Raw genomic sequence first — 8528 nt, forward strand, 5'->3', positions numbered from 1 at the left:
CTTCCGGCCGGGGACTTTGGGCGGCAGTATACGCCGTGAAGTGGGTTGCGGCCTGCCAGTAAACCCAAAGCAGAAGAAGAATAAGTGACGTCAGCGGCTTCATTTGCCTAATCCTCCCCCAGGGACTTATTCTGATGTGAACGCGATCTGTACTTAGTTCATGCGAACTAAAGAGTTCGCATGAACTAAGTTCTCATGAACCTTTGTGGGAAAAGTACCGCAGTGTGAACGCGGCCTTTGTGTGTTTCCCGCCCGTAAGATTGCTTGGCCCTGCCCTGATTGTTTTCACCTGTGCCCATCCCCCTCATCTATATATAGCCCTGGTGTTTCTTTGTTCCTTTGTCAGTTCGTTATGTTTCATGTCGTGAGCACCCAGGCCTTTTGACTCCTGATACGTACCTTGTGTTTTAGACCTTTTGTCAAGTGAGTTTGTGTGTTGCTGTACAACTTTGTGTTGGCTTTTTATCTACTTCTATTTTTTGTGAAAGTACGATTTAATTTGTGATTAAGAACATTCTATTTTGGACATCTGTCTCGAATCCTGCTTTGGGTCCTGCGTCCTGTATCTCGGTTCATAACAGTACGAACTGCACCAAAATAGGGACCCAGCGGATTCAGAGACAGTGAAGATAGCTCTGCGAGCTCAAGGAACAAGACTACACCAGCATGAGGAGCAGCTGGGCGCAATCAACCTGGGGGTGAGGGAACTGACCGGCCGTCAGGAAAACTTTCAAGCCTCAGTCAATACTCAGGTGAAATCACCTTGCCGAACAGCTGCCACCGTGTCCTCGCTCACCTGGAAGCTGGTTCATCCCCTCAGCACCCTGCTGTTGCTCACACACCTATTGTTCCAGCTGACCATGTGCCACTCCATGCTCCACCGCCTCGTCTGGCATCTCCAGAGCGATTCTCCGGAGATTCCGGTGACTGCCGCCTTTCATTGTTCATTGTGATCTCCATTATAAATATACCCTGACTGCATTCCCCACTGATCACTCCAAAGTGGCCTTCATGGTGAGCCACTTAACGGGGAGAGCAGCGGCCTGGGCTACGTCCGAATGGGCGAGAGATATCATCTACCTGTAATTCGCTGGGATGTATTTACAGACACTCTCAACAAGGTGTTTAATCGGCACGGCTCCTGGAAGGGAGGCAGCCAGAGCACTGATGCAGATTAAGCAGAGTCAGCGCAGAGTATCGGACTATGCCATTGAGTTCAGGACCCTGGCAGCAGATAGTGGCTGGAATTTCCTGCAGCACTGCTCGACGCCTTTTTGTCTGGTCTTTCGGATTCCATTAAAGACCAGTTAATACCTTTGGACCTCCAGAAGACTGGATTCTGTCATTGCACTGGCAGTTCGAATAGACAATAGACTGGCCGAAAGACAAAAGAAAGGTTCAAGAGTGTGGCAACGTCTGCCTCGACACCAAGGGGACACACCAAGCCTCGTCCCGCCTGGAGACCTCCTACCGATACTCCTCCTGAGAGAAGAGTGCTCCCTAGTGTCTCAGAGGAGCCCATGCAGTTGGGTCGGGCCAGAGCTATTTAATAGAAGAGTTACGACACCGGAAGTCCAAAAACGGTTATCGTCACGTGGTTCATGTAGACGAGGGATCGTTCCCCGGAAGTTCATGGCGGGCAATGTGAATGCATTGATAACAGGAGATAGAACTACGATTTTTGGTAATTATTAGTGAATAAAGGTTTTGATTTGCAATATTTATACAACAAATCGATATGTGTATGTATTTACATCAATATGTTTTCAAAAATAAAATCGAATTTGCTAATATTAAGTGATAATATTAGGATTAGTGTGAACAACTAGTTTACATGTTACTAACAGTGCCTTGGTTAAAGAGCCTGTTGCTGTTTATTTATAGCTTTCAATCAATCAATCAATCAATCAATCAATCAATCAATCAATCAATCAATCAATCAATGTTTATTTATATAGCCCAATATCACAAATGTTACATTTGTCTCAGTGGTCTTCACAGTGTGTACAGAATATCAGTATGACAATACGACACCCTCTGTCCTTAGACCCTCACATCTTACAAGGAAAAACTTCCAAAGAAAACCCAGTTTAAAGGGAAAAATGGGAGAAACCTCAGGGAGAGCAACAGAGGAGGGATCCCTCTCCCAGGACGGACAGACGTGCAATAGATGCCGTGTGTAAATTGAAAAGATAATACATTTGCAACATAGGTAGTCCAGATGTTTGGAAATGCATGTGTGTATAATAGGAAGATGAATCCACGAGGATATCCATCCAGGACCTATGATCCAGGACCACAGCCACGACTCAAGATCCAGCGCTCGCGATCCAGGACACAGGACCGCAGGATCATCCATGACTCCGGATCCCAGCGTATATAGACACCAAAAGAAAGACATTTGGGGAAGCTGGGTTAATCGGAACATGAGAGTACACGGGTATAGACAGAGAGAAGGAAGAGGTAAGATGTCCCCCGACAAACTAAGCCTATATCAGCAAAACTAGGGGCTGAATCTAATCAGCCCTAACTATAAGCTTTATCAAAAAGGAAGGTCTTAAGCGCACTCTTAAAAACGGATAGGGTGTCTGCCGCCCGAACACAAACTGGAAGCTGATTCCACAAATGTGGAGCTTGATAAGAAAAGGCTCTGGCTCCCATTGTACTTTTAGAGACTCTAGGAACAACCAACAACCCTGCATTCTTGGAACGCAATGCCCTAGTAGGACAGTAGGGTATAATGAGTTCTTTAAGGTAAGATGGCGCCTGCCCATTAAGGGCTTTGTAAGCGAGAAGAAGAATTTTAAATTCTATCCTGTGTTCTATAGGGAGCCAGTGTAAGGCAGCCAGAACAGGAGTAATGTGGTCTCTTTTCCTAACTCTGGTTAGAATTCTTTCAAACCAATATTATCTTCTTAAACTTGTATGGTAGTCAGGAGGATCACTTTCTAATGTTTATTGATACATTTAGAGGGAGGGGATCTAAAGTAATGCTTTAAAATTCAGATTGGATTCATTTCTACCATTTTCTTAAATTCATGGTAGTTTCAGTAATCCCCTGGTAATTGAGGACACAAGTTCTCTAAATGACTAATGTCGTCTTTATGGCTTTCAGAAAGGACAGGAGACCGACAGGATATGATGATGATGTTAAATGTGTTGCTTTAGGAACATCCATTGCAAATACATGGAATTCAATAAACATAGAAGAGCATATCATGCAGTTTCTCGGTGCCTTTTCCTCCGTGTTGTCCTGGTTTGCTGTGCTGCCTCCTAGTCGCCACCATGGTTTGCTGTGCTGCCTCCTAGTCGCCACCATGGTTTGATGTGCTGCCTGGGGATGCTCAAATCGCTCCGAGAAAGGAGTACGAATGTACGGCTTCCCCACTGACACAGAGCGGAGGAAAAAATGGCTGGCTCAAGTCAGCAGGAGCAATTTCACGACCAACAGCAACAAAATATGTGATTTATATACAAACACTGCATTTGCACTTTTTCACAAAACGAAAACCACACCATTGGGAAAGCTTAATGTTTTGTTTAATACAAAAAAACAGGGAAAGGCTTGAAAAAACACTGAGAGTTGAGACTCAGGGTGCAGGGTGAGGGTCTCAGTGCAGGTATTCAGGCTCCATTGAACCCCTCTCTGGTTCTTGTGCTGAGAGAGGGAGCAACAGACAGGAGAAAGGGTTATACACACCTATATAGCACACCTATTGCCTTGGGGAGATAACGTGTTTACTTATATAAAACAGTAGTATTAAACGTACCTTGTGTTTTCACTCTCACTTAAGTCCCTCTCCCTTTGCCATCAATCCAGAATCAGCTGAGCTGCAACATTATACAGACAGGTAATAATCAACAGAATCACAAGGACACAATATGGCTCTGCTAAAAACACTCACTCTTACACGCACCAAAGTTATATTTATCTAATATTTAACTCCCTCCTCCCCCGCATACAATCCCGTTTAGAAGCCCCTCTTCTCTAATTCAACATGTTGGACGAAATGACATAGAGAGAACGGAATTTACAATTAAAAGGCTGTTCAACGTGTGTTGCTAACTTGCTTCGGTATGCTAGCTTAATCTGTTATCTGTAAACGTTCCCTAAATCTACTAATTTAGGGATAATCCACTGACATCCTTTAATACACATGTTCATTTGAATCAGATGTACTGATAATATCCGCAATATACATCTTTAAACTTCTTCTTACCTTTAAAAGTCCATCACGAGGTGTGTATTATGCTGCAACTCCACAGCTCTGCCAGCCTTGGCGCTAACTTCCGGGGAACGATTGAGAGGCTCCACGATCCGCCATTGCTGTAAAAAAGTGGTCCATTGGAGTGAACGGAGATGTCGTAACTCTTCTATTAAATGGCTCTGGGTCGGCTAAGTTTACTCCGGAGGAACGTCTTTGGCGCATTCAGGAGGGCAGGTGTTTTTACTGTGGGGAGCAGGGGCACCTCCTGGCTTCATGTACAGCAAAAGATCGGGCTCATCAGGGACGAGGAGGACCCTGGTGAGCCGACTGTCATCTGGATTCCCTCCTCGTACCTTGACACAGGTACAAGTAAAAATAGACAGACATGTTTTAACTCAGGGGTTCTCATAGACTTTGGTGCGGATGAAAGTTTAATGGATTGGGGGTTGGCCAAGAAGTGGAACTGTGGGGTAATTCCTTTGACGCAACCGTTAAAGGCCTCTGCTCTGGATGGTCGGTTATTGTTTACCGTTACCCACTGTACTATGCCCATTGAAGTAACCGTAAATGCAACACATACTGAACACATGACTTTCCATTTATTTGACTCTGCTCAGCATCCACTTATTCTTGGTTACCCATGGTTAGTCAAGCACAACCCACACATAGACTGGAGATCTGGGAGAGTTAAGGGATGGGGAGAGGACTGCAAGCATTTCTGTTTGAGAGACAATAAGACTGATGACAACACTCCCCATGCAAGAAGGATTGCATGTACAGAAATGACTGAGGCTATCCAAGTACATGAGCAAGATTTCCCTGACAAGTCCAAGGTGCCCAGTTGCTATTGGGACCTAAAGGAGGTTTTTAGTAAAGCCCGAGCCACTGCCCTGCCACCACATAGGCCTAATGACTGTGCAATAAACTTGGTACCTGGCTCCCCAATTCCAAAGGGTCGCCTCTACTCTCTTTCCGGACCCGAAAGGGAGGCCATGAACAATTATATTGAGACCTCCTTGCACGGACTCATTCGCCCTTCCTCGTCACCGGCGGGAGCGGGCTTCTTTTTCGTAGACAAAATGATGGATCACTCCAGCCCTGTATAGACTACAGCCCTCTGAACGCAATCACCATCAAAAACAGGTACCCTCTCCCACTCATCTCCTCCGCCTTTGAACTTTTGCAAGACGCCAACATTTTCACCAAACTGGATTTAAGGAATGCTTATCATTTGGTGAGAATCAGGGAGGGGGACGAATGGAAGACTGGATTTAACACACCTAGTGGACACTATGAGTACCTAGTGATGCCTTTTGGCTTGACAAACGCACCGGCAGTATTTCAGGCCCTCATAAATGAGGTGTTGGGGGACTTCCTGAATAAGTTTGTATATCTTGATGACATTTTGATTTTTTTCTCCTGACAACATAACCCACCAGGAGCATGTCCGTCAAGTCCTTGACCTCCTGCTACAGAACCAACTTTATGTTAAAGCAGAGAAGTGCGAGTTCCATGTCCAAACCACATCGTTCCTGGGTTTCATCATTGCCCCCGGTCAACTAAAGATGGACCCTGCCAAGGTCAGTGCCGTGGCCGAGTGGCCAGTTCCTGTCAACAGGAAAAAACTACAGCAGTTTCTGGGGTTTGCAAATTTGTATAGACGTTTCATCAGAAATGTCAGTTCTATTGCTTCCCCGCTACATGTACTTACCTCTCCTCATGTCCCATTTGAATGCAACTCCAAAGCTGCTAACACTTTTCAAGCTCTAAAGGAGATGTTCACCTCTGCTCCCATCCTCACCATCCCAGATCCACTTCGAAAGTTCGTGGTAGAGGTGGATGCCTCTAACCTCGGTGTGGGGGCAGTTCTCTCTCAGCGGGCTGCAAAGGATAATAAGCTCCATCCCTGCGCTTTTCTCCCGTAAGTTGTCCTCAGCGGAAAGGAACTACGACGGGCAATCGTGAACTACTGGCAGTGAAACAAGCCTTGGAGTAGTGGAGACATTGGCTAGAGGGGGCCGCTCAGCTGTTCCTGGTATGGACAGACCATAAGAACCTTGAATACATGAAAAAGGCTAAGAGACTGAATTCACGCCAGGCTAGATGGACACTTTTTTTCAGTCGTTTTGATTTTTTCTTGTCATTTAGACCTGGCTCCCAGAACACCAAGCCAGATGCCTTGTCCCGTCTGTTTGACCCTGAGCCTGCTGCCAAGGAACCAGAACCCATCCTACCACTGAACCGTGTGGTAGGAGCGGTAACTTGGCAGATAGAAAAAGAGGTGCAGCAAGAAAATGTTGAGAGTCCAGCACCTAGTGAGTGTCCGCCTAATAGGCTGTTTGTTACAGTGCCCTTATGCTCCAAGATCATTCACTGGGCTCACACGTCCTTGCTCACTTGTCATCCTGGGATTAGAGGAACCATGTTCGCGCTTAAGCAGCGTTTCTGGTGGCTGTCCATGGCTAAAGATGTTGGTGAATATGTGAATGCCTGTCCTGTTTGTGCTCGCAACAAAACCTCTTCCATGCCTCGGGCTGGGTTGCTGCAGCCGTTGCCCATTCCCCAACGGCCCTGGTCTGACATATCCATGGACTTTGTTACTGGACTCCCGGTGTCTCAAGGCAATACCACTGTACTAACAGTGGTAGATCGTTTTTCTAAAATGACTCATTTTATTCCATTGATCAGCTACCCTCGGCCAAGGAAACGGCGGAAATTATGATGGTCAATGTGTTCCGGATACATGGATTTCCCAGGGATATTGTGTCAGACCGGGGCCCACAGTTTTGGAAGGAGTTCTGCAGTCTCATTGGAGCCACTGCTAGCCTCTCCTCTGGGTATCACCCCCAGTCCAACGGACAAACGGAGAGATTAAATCAAGTGTTGGAGACATGTCTGAGGTGCTTGGTGGCTCATAATCCCTCATCGTGGAGCAAGCATCTAACCTGGGTGGAATACGCCCACAATTCTCTTCCCACCTCTGCCACTGGTATGACTCCCTTCCAGTGCGTTTTTGGCTACCAACCACCGTGTTTGCTGAGACTGAAAAGGAAAGGAGGTCTTGGTCCCGTCTGCACATGCCCCGGTCAGACGTTGTCATCGCATCTGGGCGGCTGCCCATCGAACCCTTCTAAGGAGTTCTTCTTCAATGAAAAGGGGGGCTGACCGACACCGCCGGCCAGCTCCAGTGTACCAGCCTGGGCAGAAGGTGGGTTGTCCACGAAAGATCTACCCTCCATGTCGCTTCAAGAAAATTAGCCATAGGTTGTTGGTCCCTTTCCAATAACGAGATCGTGAACCCTGTGTCTGTGCGCCTGCGACTCCCCGGATCCTGCGGGTCCACCCTACATCCCACGTTGGGAAGATCAAGCCTGTCAAGGAAAGCAGTTTGATGCCGCAACTAAACCTCCACCACCCCCCAGAATGGTTGATGGTGGCCTTGTTTATACAGTATTCAAACCAACAGATAAAGCCAGAAATCTAGGTGTAGTCATGGACTCTGACCTGAGTTTCAACAGTCACATTAAAACAGTTACTAAATCAGCCTACTATCACCTAAAGAACATATCTAGGATTAAAAGACTAATGTCACAGCAGGATTTGGAAAAACTTGTCCATGCCTTTATCTTCAGTAGACTGGACTACTGTAATGGTGTCTTCACAGGTCTCACTAAAAAATCTATTAGAAGCTGCAGCTGATTCAGAACGCCGCTGCTCGAGTCCTCACTAACACTAAGAAAGTGGATCACATCACTCCTGTTCTGAAGTCTTTACACTGGCTTCCTGTGTGTCAAAGAATAGATTTCAAAATACTGCTGCTGGTTTATAAAGCACTGAATGGTTTAGGCCCAAAATACATTACTGACCTCCTGCTAAACTATGAACCATCCAGATCTCTCAGGTCTTCAGGGACTGGTCAGCTTTCTGTCCCCAGAGTCAGAACTAAACATGGTAAAGCAGCGTTCAGTTATTATGCTCCAAATATCTGGAACAAACTCCCAGAAACCTGCAGGTCCGCTGCAACTCTGACTACTTTTAAATCCAGGCTGAAGACTTTTCTTTTTGTCGCTGCTTTTATTTGAACTATTCATATCTTAAACTGCACTGTAACTTTTATCCATGTACTTTTTCTTGTAATGTTTAATTGAACTATTTATATTTTAGACTGCACTGTAACTTTTATCCATGTATTTTTTTCTTAATGTTTATTTTAATACTTGCTCTTTTTGTTTTGTTTTGTGTAAAGCACTTTGAATTGCCTTGCGTTGAAAAGTGCTCTATAAATAAACTTGCCTTGCCTTGCCTTGCCTTCATGACGTA

This window comes from Pseudochaenichthys georgianus, chromosome 17, assembly GCF_902827115.2.
Source record: "Pseudochaenichthys georgianus chromosome 17, fPseGeo1.2, whole genome shotgun sequence".
NCBI lineage: Eukaryota > Metazoa > Chordata > Actinopteri > Perciformes > Channichthyidae > Pseudochaenichthys > Pseudochaenichthys georgianus.